This window comes from Coturnix japonica, chromosome Z, assembly GCF_054131305.1.
Source record: "Coturnix japonica strain WE chromosome Z, WE-NBRP24, whole genome shotgun sequence".
NCBI classification, from domain to species: domain Eukaryota; kingdom Metazoa; phylum Chordata; class Aves; order Galliformes; family Phasianidae; genus Coturnix; species Coturnix japonica.
The window spans coordinates 36,370,171-36,388,127 of NC_140702.1; the positions used below are offsets into that span (position 1 = coordinate 36,370,171).

At 34.2% G+C, this 17,957-nt stretch overlaps 1 long non-coding RNA gene across 1 annotated transcript in view; it reads left to right on the forward strand.

Moving 5' to 3' along the window:
• The first annotated feature begins 3,417 nt into the window (after positions 1-3,417).
• Positions 3,418-17,957, forward strand: part of LOC146753922 (uncharacterized) — a 40,433-nt gene continuing 25,893 nt past the window's right edge. The window contains exons 1-2 of the long non-coding RNA XR_014939404.1: positions 3,418-3,575; positions 3,679-3,743. This is a non-coding gene — a long non-coding RNA (uncharacterized LOC146753922). The remainder of the gene's footprint in view (positions 3,576-3,678; positions 3,744-17,957) is intronic.

Below are 17,957 nucleotides of genomic sequence, written 5' to 3' on the forward strand. Positions count from 1 at the left end.
ATATAATAATATAGGAATACCATGTAATATTATATATACAAAAATAAGGCAAGATTGCAGTTCAGAAAAGAGAATTTGTTGAAACATTTACTGAAATAAAATGTTTGACCTTCGCAAATTTTCTTGATCGGCTTCATTATTCCTTGCACTATTTATTGACTTAAAGGTATGACTGGTATAAATGAAATCAATACAAGTCAGATTTGCAATGACTTTATATATTGTGCAGGCAGCATGTCTCCTTGAGATCAGTATTTCAAGGATTCCATTATGACATGCATGAATAATGTACGAGAATCAAACTTAGCTTTAAGACTAGACTCATCCACTGTTCTTAAAACAAACAGAAAAAAGGAGTAAATTAGTGTGTTAGGTCTGCAGTCTGGATGTGTTTTTTTTTTTTTTTTTTTTTGTGGGTGCTGGGGATGGAGCAGTGTGATCAAAAGAGAAGACCAGAAATATAGTTCCAGAGTTTGAAAATACAGAGTTTGGACCAGAGAAAGATCTGAATTAGGAAGAAGTCAAGTGGCCCATATGGACAAATAATTATTCAATGGTAAACTTTACTGCATTAAAATAAAATTTCTGGATTTTCTTTTTGAATTATTTACAAAATCTTTAAATCAACTTGCCTAGCGTAAAATGGGAGTATTCAGAGTGTCTTAACATTGTTCTCATTTACCTTCTAGGAATGAAGAGCAATTTTGAAATCATTGGAATAAATTTCTATTCTTCTGACTGCTATACCATATTGTATTTTTAAAAACAAGCAATAAATCAGTAATTTGCAGCATTTTTCATTTAGATACTAATTGAGTTCTAGCACATTATTGATTATTATTACTAATGATCCAGCAACTCTACTGTTAAGGCATGAATGATGCTGAAATCACAGACCGTAAGCTAGCAACTTTTTTAACAGATTCAACTGAGAATTAGAATATGTATGTAAATTGGGGTGTCAGAAAAAGTGGGAATCTTTCAGTGCTGTTGCATCTGTTCATTTTACAAGATATCAGCTTCATATTAATGTCGATGAATGTTCGGAGTAGTACTGGAGTAGTACTCCCAACCTTCGTTCTACGTGTCAGTGTCAGAGCTCATAGTGAAGGTAAGCAAAACAGGGAGAAGAGCTTTTGGAAGCTTCTGATTCACTGAATGGTTGAACATTGAATTCAAAATTTTTTTGCATATGCCAGCCAGATATAGTGATTTTTATTTCACACACAGACTTGAGATAAATTATGAATAATATGCCTGAAGAGGATCAGTAATTTTTTCCCCGGTAACTCCTGCTATGTCTAGTACTGCACTGAAGAAAAAGATAGAGCTTCTTACATATTGGTTATGATCCCATGAAGAGGTAATTATAAATATGACATTACCTTAGGAAATTTCCTGCATATGTCTATGATGGTTTAAAATCTACAGAGAAGTTACTATACTAAATTCAAAGAGCTAAGATAAATTCATGAAGAATTTTATTTTATTCCATAGACACTTTCTTGTTTCCTTTCTAAGTGTAAGTAGATTTTTTATTGCTCGAGAGCTCAACACCGTGCCCCTAAATGAGAAAAAAACATGAGTGCATTTTGATTGTCTTCAATCTTTGATTGAAGACCTGAAATAGATTTGATTGGAAACTCCACCAATTGAAACTCTAGATGCTACACAATTTGTTTAAAGTTTTGAAAAGTTCTTATTTAAAAGAAAAAATTTTACACATAGAAGTAAATTCTCACATAAGCAGCCAAGTTGATAAATGTCCCTTTTAAGGCATATTAGTGTCTGCTCATGCAACAAACACACAATTTATGTGGTGCATTACTTGATTCTAAAAAAAGAGCGGATTAGTCAACGTAACAGATTCCTATCTCTTGAGGTTTTGGTATGGAAACTGTTGAAGACTGTGGAAATACTTAGAAAGTTTCAAAAGCATATAGCTAAAAGAGGACACTCAAACTACTGCTCTGTTAATTCACTGTTCTATTGGTAGTTGGGAGTACACAATGTACTCCATAACTTCTCTTGACTTTAATGGGGAAAAGGAGACAATAATAATCAGCTCTGGATTATTCTCCCTTAGCTCATGATAGTGAGGCACATATGAAATCATTTAAAGTGCATATTTTAAAAATTGTTATCTATTTTTTGTGCTTTTTATGTATATATTTATTGTAAAACTTTGAAAGGCACATAATTTGAACACAGTTTTTTGGCAGAACTTCTCCTTTTGAAGACGTGAGAAACAGTCCTGCTCCTGAAACATTAGCAAGTAAATAAAAGAAACAACTTACATCAAATCAGCCAGTTTGATTATACAGTTTGAAAAATGATTGAGGATAAGTCCTGTTTTCAGTTCATCCTTTGTCTTACTCATTCCTCATATTTCTTGCACCTAAGACTGAATATCAAAAATTTAGAAAGCCTGAATAATTTTCTATGACCTTTAATTTTTGATTCTTCACTTGAATTCTGCTTGATAAGTTTCTTTCAGGGTTGGCTGTCTGAGACTACAGTCTCTGTCTATTTAGGAAACACAACAAGATGTTTATACAAGTGTACATACAAGAATAGAAGTGAAGACTTAAAGTGATTTATTGTCTTAACAACAACAAAAGACGGTTACAATGACAGTGAAATCAGTATTGTACTAATGGGAGCTCATACATACCTCCACTCTAAAATAGAGATACATGGCAAGAGTTATTTTCCATAGTATCAAGAGCAATGTGTGAAAATGTTTAGTCGACTTTAGAATATAGTGTTTTCTGAACTGCTCTGAGTGGAAAAAAGGGAATGAAATTGTCTAAAATTCAATGCAAGTTAAGCAGGGACAATGCACTGTCATAAAGCTTCAGAAATATTTCCTTAAGTATACATTTTTGGCTTAATGAAACTTTCATATCTGATTTTGAACTACCATGCAACCATGCAAAATAACCTGCACTGCATTTGGAAACATAACAGAGAACACATGGCCTTTCTTAATGTGCCTGAATGAAGACCTACTTTTCCAGTTAAAAAGGCAGTGTTTCTGTGTTTTGCAGTCAGTGAGAAATACGTATTTCTATGCACATCAGAAGGATAAAAAGGTGGCATTAACTGAGATGTTAATTCTTCCATTTGCTGGAATTTCTCCTACTTAGTGGGAGCCAGATTGTGAGTTTTTAATAAATAAGTAAACATAGAAATTTACTGAAGTCGATAGCACAGAGTTAGAGCTTTTACTCTGTGGAGAGACTCAAAAAGAAAAATTGTAAGTATATAAGATAGATAGATAGATAGATAGATAGATAGATAGATAGATAGATAGATAGATAGATAGATAGATAGATAGATTAGTGGATACTGATTTTATTTACTTGGGAGACATATAAAGAGATGCATTAACTGAATAGTGGAGTTAGTGAGAAAAGTGACTAAACAGAAGGTCCTTCCTCGGGCTGTGCTGGACTGCAGCTGAAATTTACATGTAAGAAGCGGGTGGCTTAGATTGCCGAGCAGGAGACGACGAGTGCAAAGACAAGAGAAAGACACAGATTGCAGTCAGAAAATCATTGAGGATGATGAAGGTGAAAACTGAAAAAAAGAGCATAGACAGATCAACCACAGCAGTCTGGATACTTACAGAAATAGAATTAATTGCACATATTTACGTTACTGTTTTACTCTAAGGATGTACTCAGAGAATGCACTGGGAGACATAAAGAGGGATCCTTCACTGACAGATTCATGGGAAGGTAAGTTTTTCCTCTATTTCAAGCAATTAATTTGTCTTGATATCTAGCTTATGTTTTAGGTTTTATATGAAACATAAAGTCACCTCCACTGAAAAGTTTCATGAAATTAGTGAAGTTTGAAGCTATTAAGATTCTACAGATATATTTTAAAAAATAGGATTTGATAAAGAGTTTCTTACAGTGAAACTTCAGTTTTGGTAGCTGAAGGAAAAAATAACAGCGACTAAATTCTGTTTTGACTTGCAGTGTGTGTGACTTAAGAATCCTCTGTCTGTATGAAAGGTGAAATGCCAAAAAATCTTACTGAAAACAAATGGAAATTTACTTTCCCACTTAGTACAACCTCAGATAGCCTTCTATTTTGGGTTAATGTTTATAATGGAAATACTGTCATGTGTCTTTGAGGTAGGAGGTAGGAAGACGTTCAGGATTTTTTTTTCTTTTTTTTCTTTTTCTTTTTTTTCTATAGCATGAAATAGTTACTTTAACAGAGAAGAAATCCAGCTCCTTTTAGATGAGTATCTGCACATGTTCTTGCAGGGTACTGGGTGGTGCATGGCTACATGTGACAGTAGAAGTCAATTGAGTGAACCTAGGTAGTGACTGAGAGTTCTCTGGCCTTTAAAGCTAAAAATAGAAGCTGCATGTGGAGTACAAAGTAACTGCACTTCCTCATCCAGATTTCTTGCTCAGCTCAGTAGCTTTCTGAAGACAAACTTCAGAAATGCGACTGGAAAGAAAGTTACAGAAGTTTCTTATTCCAGAAGGCTGCTTTTCAGTAATGATTATATATCTGTCAATTATTGATGGAATAAATACATCTTTAAGTGTTTATGTTTTTATTCTTAAATTTAAATTGTGTAGTTTTAAAATTAGTTCTAAAGGTTTACTATATTTTCTTGTAGCTTATAGATCAGGAGAATAGATGGAATGGATGCTGCTGCAGAGATATTATAGATCCTCTCCATTGAAGATTCTGTAGCAAACTGCTACAGAAAACTGAACTTTTGAATTCATATGGTGATTGCGGTGCTCCATTTTCTGTTCATGGACTCTTCCTGATGAAGGTCTATTCAATTTTACAACTATAATGAACAGTGCTATAGCAATGTATGGAATTACAACTTTAGAAATGGAAATTGTATCAGCAGTAATCAAAAAAACTGTACAAGTGAAATATTATCATTTTAAAAATCTAAATTATAATTATTTTTTTCCCCTGAAAGTCAGAGGACAGGGAAAAGGATAGAACTTTAAGACTTTCTTCTGTCTTATTTTACTGTTTAAGTTCGAGTTCTTGAGGAGTTCAGGTGTGTAATCACAGCCTTCTGTTACAACAGGAATCACCATCTGCTGAGGCATTCTGTAAGCAATATAATGTCTCTCCAGAGATAGTTAAGCATTCAATTCACAGAGAAGGATGGCAGGGACTTGTAAACAAAAGGAGACAACAGAAGCAGTGAAGAATGGGCTGTGCTCTAAAGCTTCAATATGTTTCTTTATAGCTGAAATATCCTGTAATGTTATAAAATCCTGGCTGAGATTTTTGCTGTATTTGTTGTGTGTGGGTTTTCTCCCTTTTTTTTTTATTTCCCTTAGACTTGCCTTTTGAAAGCAAAAAAGAAAAAAAAAATAATGCTTATCATTATTAATTGAAACTTTCAAGTTAGTTGTTATTTAGCAAATAAGGTTTACAGATTGGGAGGGAAAGCTCTAATTGCAGCTCATCAGTAATCAACTAGGCAAAGTGTGCTCTTGAAAGGATAGGTATTGGCTGTTGGTGCATATCCAATTATGAAGTGACTCAGAATGAACAGTCATGTTGGTAGATGACAAATGGTTTTTTTAAACACTTTTCACCTTATAAAGGAGACAATAAGGGTTTTTGAAGCAAAAATGAGATGAGATTGACTGGAGGCTATTTACCAAATTGTTTTCAATTAAATCAAAGTTTTACAATTATAATATACAGGATTTTGGAGTTTGAATTTAGAAGTTATTATAGTTAAATACAGAAGTATGTATATAAGTATACAAATACAGGATTCAGGTAGCTTGTGTGTCTTCAAAAACACAGCAGCTCCCTTAATATTACCCATTCAGGAAAATACATGTTGGGCACATGTCCAATAGTCAGATTACGTTAGATTTATGTGTATGAGAACTTCAGGCATAAAGAAAAAGGAATAAAAGGAACATATGAATTAATTTTCATTAAAAGATAGTTTTGTTGTAACAGGTGGTATAATATCTTTATGGCAATGATGCAAAATACAGGACGGTAAGAAGAATATTTATTTACTTTTGAAGCTAATGCTGAAGTTTCTATGTCCCTCAAGTCTATGATAATCAGGGGCAGATTTATGTAATTCATAGCAGTATTCAGCTGAAACGAAATGCTTCAGTTGTGACTTAAACCATTGGTTATAGGCATGAACTAATAAAAATCTCAGCCTTGTTTTTAAAGAATGCAATTTAGAGTGACTCTTTGAATGTTCCAGACAGTTATGTGTCAGTTGTGTACTCGTGAATTAAATTCTGTTAATGAGTGCTTATGTTCTTTTAAATTTAAAAGAGATGAAATGCTTTTGTTTTGCCTTCTGTGCTATGACTGAGAACAAGTTAATCATTTTATCTAAGCTGTACTGTCCCATGGGCTACCAGAGGTTTCACCCAGTATGAAGGAAATTGTCACCGCACTTACAAAATGAAGACAGCAGTGAAATTTAGGTCGACATAAGAAGTGGAAATTGTCCACTAATAAGTGAACAACAGTGACAGAAGCCTCCTATGGTTGTACATGTTCCTGCTGATCTAAGGGACTTTTCAGAAAACTGCAAGCTTTTTAAAGTCATTGATTTCTTAAGATCTAACCAGAGAAAAGCATGTCATGATAAGAATGAGGAACAAATATCAACAGCATAATTTACTGGAATGCTTGCACAGATGTTTGCATCTGTCTCTTAAGTTACTGGAGAAATGAAGATTGTAGATCCTACTGGGAGCAGCTGTGAATTCAGATGCCCTTGATATATTTTCTGGACTTTGACATGTAAAAATCTTGTGTACTACGGATGTACTGCATTAGAACACACTACCATTAATTGTAGTAAGAAAACACTTAAAGTACAATAAGCATTCCTCTAGTTTGATCTATAAAAATATCAGAAGGTGAAGCGGTCACAGTAGTACCTTTTCTTCTGAGGGTAAGGAAGTAAAAATTCTCGAATTATGATGATGTTAAACATTTAAAGGAAATCACCATTTATTAAAGACTTTTGCATGCCACTTATTTATTCAGAATTTTACCTTGCCCCTGAAAATAGATCTTGTCAGACCTACACTTTTGAAAATCATACTTATTTTATTTATGTAAGAAGTGAAATCGTGCACGGATTTTGAATTTTATCTTTAACAGTTCTGCAAGCAGAAGACCAGAAATATGACTTTGCAGACAATGAACAGAAATCCCTAGAGTATCAAAAATTGGAAGTGCATGTTAGTTTCTCTATTACTTGATCAATTTTGTCACTAATGCAAATCTATTCCCACAATGCACGGAGTGTCATTAATTTTATGTTGTCTACGTACTCTTGCCATAAGGTTAAACAATTCTTACTATTAAGCTAGATGAAATTGTATTACCTTAATGAAATGCACTTTACTGATAAAGAAGAATGTCACTTTTTGCTGTTAGTAAATTTTTACTAGAGAATTCCCAAAATCCTATCATAATTACTTGGACAGCTGTGTATTTTACATAATGAGCAAACAATGCCAAGATTTTTTATTTTCTTTGTCAGCTCTATTGGATGTTAGTATGCATGGTGAACCTTATTTACGCCTTTTATTACTTCATTGCAAATCATTCTTCATTGCTGCCCAAATTTATGGAAGGACATTGCTCCCTGAGGGACAGTATCCTTTCAGATTTGTAACTGAACATGACTGATGGCTCCAGTGTAACAGTCGCTTATTACGGCGCTCACTGAGCTATGATTGCTCCAATGCTTTATATGTTGGCAGATGTGTTTCCCTTGGAACAGCATCTCTGAAACAGAGGTCATTGATAAAATCCCCCTCTGGCTGTTCCATTATGTGCAAATTACTGCTAAAAGGAGGGAAACGGAGAGGGGATATGTGTGCATGTGTGTGCAGGATGACTGCTCACTGCAGAATTAAGGGAAGGGAAAAAGCTAATCTAATGAAGCAGAAAAAAAATCTGTCTAAACTAGAAAAATGTTTTTATAATATGATCAAATGGAGGAGAAAGAAAGAAATCGAGATTTTAGTTAGGGAAAAATTTGCATAATATGGCAGCATTTCTTTTTTAATTGAGACATAGTGTGTGCTTTGTCTGTATAGCCTTCTAGTTTTGAAGATAACAGAGAAAAGGGGCAGTGAACACCTACTTCTATTAATATATATTAAGTACACGAGACAATTGTTATTTATGCAAAGGGCCTTACTATATACTAGTGGACAAGGACTGAGAAGTGTACCATTTTCCAAAAAGAACTGAGCAGAAATAGGAGCTGTTGAATAAAGCAAGAGGCTGTCTTGAGTGCCTCCTAGACTGTTGGAATGAGTCATAGATGCTCACTATCACAAGCGCTCTTAACAGAGGGTTAAGAGGCCTCAGTGTGTAATGAGCATTCTTGCACAGAAGCAGAACAGTAAGCCATGAAGAACGTACAAAGCGTATTTGAGATATCAAAATTTTGACTATGCACTTTGCCTTTCAGTAGTGAAGGTGAGGATCTTTTTTCTGAAGGTTATTTTTTATTTTTTAAATTTTTTTAAAATTTATTTTTATTTTATTTTTTTCCCCTAGCTTTGTATCTCTAAGCACTGTGGTTAACATGAAGGAAAAATTATTAGTGAAGAACAATCCGTTAACACCATTGTTTACAAACTTTAGTTCAGCATTCAGGATGTATGCTGTGAATCACCATCCGTGGAGATTACCAAAATTTAACTGAACTCATGTAAGCAAATCCATTAAATTCTTAAAAAAATATCTTTACTGTATTTCTTGACAAAAAATAAAGTTCCCACAAACATGCTCAGGAATAACATTACCTCTTGGGAGTCTTACATTATCATGCTGTATATCAAATACTTACCATGTATAGGCTGTAATAATTTTAACTATATTCTTTTTATTTAATTTACTCGAACTTTCTTAATAATAACAGAAAACTGTTCTTTCTTCAAACTTCACAACACATAAATTTGTGTTTTGCAGAAAGTAAAAATACTTGTGATTAATAGATATTTCGTTTGCCCTCATCTCCATTTTTCATAAGGGATCAAATTTTTAATTTAAAAGAAAATAAAAATTAATTCAGTAGTCATTCAAATTTCTAAACAGAAATTCTCAAAGAAGATATTTCCTTACTGTATTGTGCGTTTCTTCTTTTTCTATTGCTTTTGTAATCTCTCCTGTGTGGTGTATCAAAATTCAAGAACCTTCAGAAAATAGAATGTATTTTTTTCCTTAAGGAAAGAAAAATTGAAGTACTAGTTTACTTAAGAAAAGACAAGCAAAAAAAACATTATGATTTTTACAAACAGAAAAGAAAAACAAAAAACAACAATCTTTATCCTTCTTTTGATCTTCATTTTATGGCAAGAACAATATCCAAATGAGATAAATATTGTAAATATTTGGTTTATACATAAGTCTATCTTCCATATTATGCCTATATTATGCCTTCAAACAAAAGCAAAGTGATAAAATAGGTAATATTTGGAAAGAAAAGAAAGGTAAAACCTTTGACAGTATCTTTCCAGTGTATGATACTTGCTTTAGATATAACGCACACTGTGTGGAGAAGTGGTCCAGGAGGGACCGTGAACAAGGTCAACAACATGGCTGAACAAGGCCATGTTGTTTTTGGTTGCTTGCAAGTTTCATGATCTGGTTGTCAAAGAATCTTCCCCATTATTCCTTTGAAGTCATATTTTTGACTTTGGAGTCACCTGTCCACATTGCTTGTATTCATAATCTTTTCATCACAGAATATGATAAAAAATAATTAATCTCTGCAGTGGCTGCATTTCGCTGAGTACAAAAAAGCAAAGACCAGTCAGTTAGAAAAAAATATTACAGATGAAACTGTTGAAGTTAAAATAAAGTTATTTACATATTTCTTCTGCCTCTGTTGACTCCAAATAAGGGAAATTTTTTCTTCAGAAACAAGGCATATTTATAGTCTGATTACATAATGCTCCTGAACTGTGCATATTATGTATTTTCTAGTGCAAGCGGGTTTGTTACCCATCAAGAAAAATATACCGGCGATGTTCCTGAAGTTTTGACATGAAGCCACATTTCCTTCCTGAAAATGATCAATTTTCTCCTAGAATACATTTATCTGTATTGAATAGGCACATAATGATTACAAGAAAATTATTTTTGCAGGCCATTCTGCAGCAATATGTACACTCACAAAGGAAAATAGCAACTACATGTAGGACTGGAATGCTGTCGATCATTGTACATAATCAATTCACGGTATGATTTTGCTGTAAAGAAGGTTTAGCACAAAACATCTTGCTAATGTCAGAGTGGAATTAGTATTATATGTCATTTCAGGGGATAAAATACCGGGAATGGTCAACCAGAAGGATACACGTTTTCAAATTTTTTAAAAAAATTTTTCTTGTGTCCTGATACCTACAAAATTTCGTTTGGTTTCCTCAGTTACCCTTCTGCACAGTTTTCTGACTTTAAGGAGGGTTCATTGTTTCTATTTAAATAGGGATTTAAATTCTCCTACAAGAATGAATTAATGTTCTTGAATTTAAGTTAATTTTGAACACGTTACACCTTTGATAACAAGCAAGACATAGATTGGTAAGACAGCTGTTCTGAAATGTATGTCACATATTGGTCATTTGCTATAAAACTAGAACATTTAGGATGAAACCTGAGGATTTATAACAGCAAGACAGCCGTTGTCATTTGATCCTCCTCTGCTGTTGTGTCGTCAGCTCTCTTTTGGCTGTGTACAACTATGAACAGCATAGATCCCAGATCATTTTTCTGCTGCCACAGTTGATTATACTCAGCAATATCATTTTAAATCAAGAAACCTTCTGGGACAGTGGTTTTGTGGAATGTTCCCAATAAATTTTAGTTTTGCTGAACTAATATTTTCTGGCAAGTGATAAATAGCTCACTGAAGAGTCCTAGCACTTAGCAAAAACGTCGCAGACAACAGATTACATCTCATTAACAGAGAGTGAATATTTATAAAAATACTCGAAAAATTCTAGATCAGGTTATTCATTCTTGAGTTGTGCATGCCTTATGTATTCTCTTAATTAATGCCAGTTCTTTTAAAGGTCATTTAGAAACCAAGTTAATGTGGTTAACTGCCACCTTGTTCAGCAAAAGAGATTCTGTTAGTTAAAGTCACTAAAAGTGTTTTATAATCATTTTGTAGCAAGACAGGCGGAAGTAGCAGTCTTTCCAGGTCAGTGAGTATCTTGCTTAAGCTCTGCTGACGTTCCTTAGATTAGCAAAAATAAATATATATCCAGACCATTTCCAGGTCAATTAATAATATCACAAGTTTTTGACTTTCCTTCAGATGCTGAAGATTTAGATAGGTGAAGGCTTTACGATCGTTAATGACTTCCAAGAAGTTCGCAGCTAGGCAAACTACCGAAGTAACACGAAGGTGATGGGTTGGTAAAATGGCGATTTACTGTAGCAAACATTTATATAAACTACGCCTTTCGTGTACGCCTACTGCATTACACATCACTAAGATGCTTCCAGAAATTGGGGAAGGACCTGACACGTAATATCCCGAAAAGCTTCCCATATTTCGCCTAATACAAGAGATACGGACAGCTTAAACTAAGTAGAGTAAGTTTATTTATTCTATGTAAATTCTTTTCCATTTTTCTAATGGTAAAAATCAAGACTCTAGTAAAATAACTACTCTCCTGTCTTGAAGAAATGTACTAAATGCCTACAAATTAAAAAACTATAAATGTAAAATTTCCATATTTAGATTGAACTACTCAATTCTGTAATTTTTAACATTTATAATAAATTTGGAATTTTTTTCACATTGTTCCTACTGAAAACTAATGCTGATGGTGCTCAGAGTTGAAATTAGGAAGTTTTAAGCTGTGAAAACGAGTAGGGACACTTTAAAACAACATTGATTAACTTAGCAATCAAATGTAGCATTGTCCTATGCATGCATAAAATGAAAGATTTTCTTCCACACCACAACTTAATATCACTACCTGAAGATTCGTTATGATTAAAATTACAATTTGCACAGCCTGATTTATTTAACCATCTGGACTTCAGTTCAAAGGTATGAAGAGAAATTGCACTTCATAAAGGCTTATTCATGGTTCAGTGCAATATATGTTGCACTGTTGCAAGCACAGAAACATACATCTTTACAGTAGATTTCCATATGAGACTGCATGGAACCCATAATTTTCATGAAATTTCAGTGCACATTTATCACATTCTGTTCACTGGCGTCTATGCTGCTTTGCAACGCAGAGTATACAGCTCTGGTTATGCATATATTTCATCAAGAAATTGCACGTATAGGCTGGTGGTAACGAGAAATATGGTCTTATTATATCTTTTCAATAACTTGAACATGAAAAGATAAACAAAGCTACATATCTCATTTTCTTATAAGGTTGTTAGCTTTGTTAGGTCATAGTGAGGGGGAAAAGCATGATATTTATCTGGAGTATAGAGCAGAAGAGAGCACAGAAAAACTTGAGAGCTACAGATCTAACTAGGCATCGTCACTCTGATCTTCAGCAGCTACTTTAATTTAATCTTTCTCAACATTTTCCTTTTTTAAAATAACTTTGTACTAGACACAGGTGAGACAAAACATTCTGAATTCATTTTGAGACAAATAAAATATCTCGTAGTTTTGTTGAGACAACTGAATAACTTATTTAGAATGATAAAAAAAACCCGAAAAACCAGCAAGACTTTACAGTTCGTCATGGGCTCTATAGCACCACAAACTTTAAAGTTTTGGAAATGCAAGTCTAATCTACCTAAGATGAACAAATATTAGCACTGCTGAGTGAACACAGTATCCACAATTATTTTGACTGTTTGAACAAAATTATAGTTAATTGGCAATGTATCGTTATATCAGGGATAGGTAAATTCAGGACCAAAGGAGGAAGCGATTATTTAACTAAACATAAAAATCTTTAAAGGCTCAACATTTATTTGAATGTAATGAATATATTTGCTCTCTAAGATCCCTAAGAAAAGTAAGATCAGATATTGTGATACTAGGTGGCTGTGTAAATGCAAAGGTGGGTACCATGAAATTGGTGCAACCTCTGCTATAATGCTTTCATGAAATTTGACAACCTTTTTTTCTGAGTGGATTTTTTTTCTTTTTTCTTTTTTTTTAACGGGAAAAGTAATGGAAATATCCTTTATTCAGATCTACAATACAAGAAGAACCTAATCTGTTTATGAAATACAAGGTGAAGTCTAGGGAAAGGGTGAGAACACAGGAAAGATTTACTGATTTAAGACTTAGCTAGAAACCTTGATGCATACAGCTGTAGTTAAATTAAATAGGGTTTTATTGGGTTGGCAGCCAGTCACGAGTGAAGGTTCTCTTGAGCTCGATTTTAGGGTCTGTTCTCTTCATTGTTTTTATTAATTATAAGGACGTTGAACTCAAATGCATACTAAGCGAGTTTGTAGAGAATACTAAATTAGGAAGAACTGTTGATTCTCCTGAGGGTAGTAGGTAAAGAGGTCCTGCAGAGGTCACATTATCGCAGTCTTGTGCGAGTTGGGAGGGACCTTAGAGATCATCGAGTCCAAACCCCAGGATTCGAGCCTCTGTGTAGCAGAGCAGCACTTCTACCACTTGCGCCACAGGGGAGATTCGGACCCGGGCCTCCAGGGTTGCAAAGTGGCATCATTAACCACTGTGCCACCAGGGGCACACAACTGTCTTGACAGGTCTTGATAGTCTAGACAGCTGGGCTATCTTTAACTGCATGAAGTTTAACAAGAGTAAGAGCAAGATTCTGCAAAAATCTTGCAAAAAAAAAAAAAAAAGGCCTGTGTGTTCTAGGTGATGGCAAACTGAACATGAGTCAGCGGTGAGCTGACTCAAAAGGAACAACTGTGCCCCAGGATTCACCAGGCCCACTATCAGCAGTGTGTGAGGGGGGAGGTTTTCCCGCTCTTTTCTGCACTATACAGCCTCAGCTTGTGCAATGGCTGAAACATTGGTTGCCACAACATAAGGACAAAAAGCTGTTCAGTATTGTTCAGAGGAGGTCAGGGAAGGTGATACAAGGTTTACAGAACAAGACACATAAGGAGTGGCTTTGAGGTCCCTGAGTGTGTTCAGCCCAGAGCAGGGCAGGCTGAGGGGAGGATTGATGGCAGCTGTAGCTCTTCGCAGGGATAAGAGGGGAAGGGTTGATTTCTGTACTCTGTGATAGCAACAGGGCCCGAGGGAACAGCATGGAGCTGTGCCAGGGGATGGACAGCTGGGGGTGAGGGACAAGGTCTGTACCAGAGGGTGGTGGGCACAGATTAGGCTGCTGAAGTTCAAGGAACATTTTGATAATACTCTTAGACATAGGATTTGAATTTTGCCTGGTCCTTTGTTGAGCTAGCCGTTGTATTCTACAGTCCATGTGATTCTCTTCCAACTTGGGATGTTCTATGATTCCATGAACCTAGAAAAGTGAGTATTTGGGGTTTAAAGTAGATTCTGAAAATGGTATTCATGTACACAAATATGCAAAATTGGTAGAATAGATGTGCATGTTGCCAATATGAGAAAATGCTATTGAACTGATTTGATTGATCTGTTTATAAAGCTTTCAGAAACATGTTAGATATGGAATTCAAATATTTTTGAAGTACTGCATTTTACCTTAAATATTACATAAACTCTTTCAGCTGTCTGTATGTTACACAATTCTGGGAATATCCTGGGGAACTGCAAAAGGCTAATCCACCCACAGCATTAAAATAGAAGAAATAAAATGCTGATATCTTGTCCGCCTTCTTTAGACTGTGGGCATTTGGATGGATGTGTGTCATTGAGTCCCATAAACTTGTACATATTCAGCTTCATCAAGTGGACTTGAATCTTCTCTTCCTGCTTCCTGTAAGCAAATTACAGTCAAAGGCATTTTGCTCTAACAGCATTTGCCTAGAGTTTCAAGGATGTAAGAGCTCTGGGAATCCTGACTGCCAGTGAAGACTGATTCAAAGAACACATTGATAAACAACCTTCTCCATGTCTGTGGAAGTCATTGTCATTTATTAGAGAGGCTTACCGTATAGTTATTGCTCATTGCTTACCAAGTGCAGTTGCATCTGTGCCTTTCTTTTTTTTTTGTTTTTCTCTTGGCTGTTTACTGTCATTGTAAGCATAGAGAATTTCAACTGAAAGCAAGAAAAGCATACTTAAAAACAGAGTAGATTTCTTTGCAGCATGCAAAAATAAATGTTAGAATTCACTGCATTTAGATATGCATTTACAGAATTATCCCGAGTTGAAAAAGTAGCTGAATGGATTTATGGAAATATGAAATTAATATTGAAAACTCAAGCTAAAATAAAACAAAACAACCACAGAATTATGAAAGTCTAGAGCTGCAAACTACTGATGGCTGTAAGAGAAAGCAATATTTACTGTCTTCCCTAACTACCTGCTGTAGGGTCATTGTAAGAGAAAGTGGGGAAAAGTTGACATTTTTTTCTGTTTCTGTATAGCTATTCCTACAGTTTCGGTGTAGAAAAATATTTGTGAATGAAATCTATCTGACAGTGTTTTCTCGCCTTATTCTCTAGATTAATGAGACCCTGTGGTGGAAAAAACTCAGACTAGTAATAAAACCCTAACCATATTGATTGCTTAACTCATGTACAAGCATATTTTTCAGTTGAATCTGATGGCATCTTTTATTGCTCATGCTCATAAGACCAGAAAACTGTAATAATCTCTTCTACCAGTCTTGTGGGAAATAAGTAACAAGTAAAGTACTTTGTATTTTTCATCTTATATTGAAGTTGGTCTTCCTTTGTGTGGAAAATGGAAGTCGACAGAAACAATCAAATCTCGAACCTGGAACCTCTGGGTGTCTCATCTCTCTTACAGCTATTGAGATGTGCATTTACTTCATGGTTAATATGATGCTTCATAGCTATTATTTGTATGGCTAGAAAACCTTTGAAAAATAAATTGTGAATCAATTCAGTGTTTTATCAGTGGGGTAGTTGCTTTTTGTTGGAAATGGTGAAATGTGTTCAGTTTTTTGTTGTTGCTGTTTTTTTTATACTGGAAACAAGAAAGAAATACACATATTTAATTATTCACATGTACTGTTATGTATCAAAATATATACATCAAAACTTTTTTCTTCCCTCAAAATAAGCTTGAATGTCATCAGAAAACATTACTGGCTGAACTTTTAAAATGGGCAACCAACTTGTATTATGTGTGAAGTATAAAAACTTTCAGTGGTTTTATGAATTTTGTTACTGGTATTCTACATCATAGAATCATGCAGTGCAATGGAGTTAAAGAGTTAGTTGGTCTTGGAAGAGAAGAGTTTACTACAGATCCAGAAGACTTCATTATTCCATTTCTGTTTTCTGTTCAGCATGAAAGATAAAATTGACTGAGAGTCACAAGATTGTTATCTTTTTCTGCTTGTATTTTGTGTGTGCTCCTTAGCCTTTTCTCTGAAATTTATTTATTAGCTTCAATTCCAATTTTATTGTTTTATATTGTGTTATCTTGCAATCTGCTATCACATTTAGTTAACTATTTCCCCCCCCTTTAACTTGTTGCCACCTTTCCCTGTCTCCCTTCCTGCTCTCCCAGGGTATGGGTCCCACTACCCCGGTAGTCATGGAAGTAGGCTGAACGTGGCCAGAACTTTTATGTTACATAATTATACTTGTAAAGCAGATTGTATGTGAAAAGGAAGCTCTTCTTTCTTTAATTCGACAGAAATTTACATATATGTACATATATGTGTGTGCGCTTAACAGAAGTATAATGGAAAAAATACTTCTTAGCTTGAATTAATTACTATTTATAAATCTGCAAATTAATAGATGATGGAAAATTCAATTTAACCTCAAACACATATGTGAGAATAAAACTGTTTTTTCAGGTCTGTGTCTTAGCCTTCAAGGAAATTCTCTGCATCCTATATTTTTCAGTTTCTTGTTAATTACTGCATTAGTAATTCATACATATAATATATGTATGTATGTACATATTATGTAAAATTTGGTAATGAAATAATATGACCCTCTTGAAAAACTAGAAGGCTTTGATTCAAAAGTTCTATTAACTTTCCAAATATACTATTGCAGAATTTTTGTCAAGAGAGTTGGCCCATTACTTTATGTAGTAGTTTGTAGTGTTGTAAAAAGAAAAAAAAATTGTGTACATGAATGGTAAAAAGGCTGTAGAGCAAAGATTATTTACTCAGGTGGTAAGTACCAGTATTTTCATTTATCTGTATATTTCGAGCATTGGACCCCAGAACTGAAGAATCACTTTGTGATTTGATTATAAGGAACATTAGTTTGAAGGTAGATGAGGTGGGTTAGGCTTAAGTGCTGTAACTGTCATTTGAAAATCTTTTTTTGTGAAGATGAGCAGTGACTATAGATTTAATGTCCTGTACTGTGTTCCTGTTTAGTTTGAATTTCTAATTTCCCATGTTCTGTGCTTTGGTGTTAACACATAAGCTGTAGTAGAGTGATCTGCTTTTTCTATTGCTTACTTTCAGAGAAAATAAGTAACCTGGTTTTGAGTTGTGTTTCCTTACAGTGTGAAGAATGTATGAATAAAAATACAAAAAGAAAAAATGATTTACCATGATTTCAGGAATAATTGCATGATGGCTTTTTTTTTTTCTTTTTCTTACTATATGTATGTCTTCAATTAAAAAAAAAAAAAAAAAGGGAAAAAAAAGTCTTGAAATACATTGTAGAGTCCAGAAATAAACTAAATCTATGTAACAGTGAAATTCACAAGAGCTAAGGAAGAAAAAAAAACAACAAAAAAAATAATATACAGGAACATGAGATGAAAAGGTGAGCAAAAACAAGGTGCTGAGTTAAAGTCTTAGTAAGAACCTAGTAATTAAAGGAAAAATATAGAAATATATAGCCATACAGTATTATGT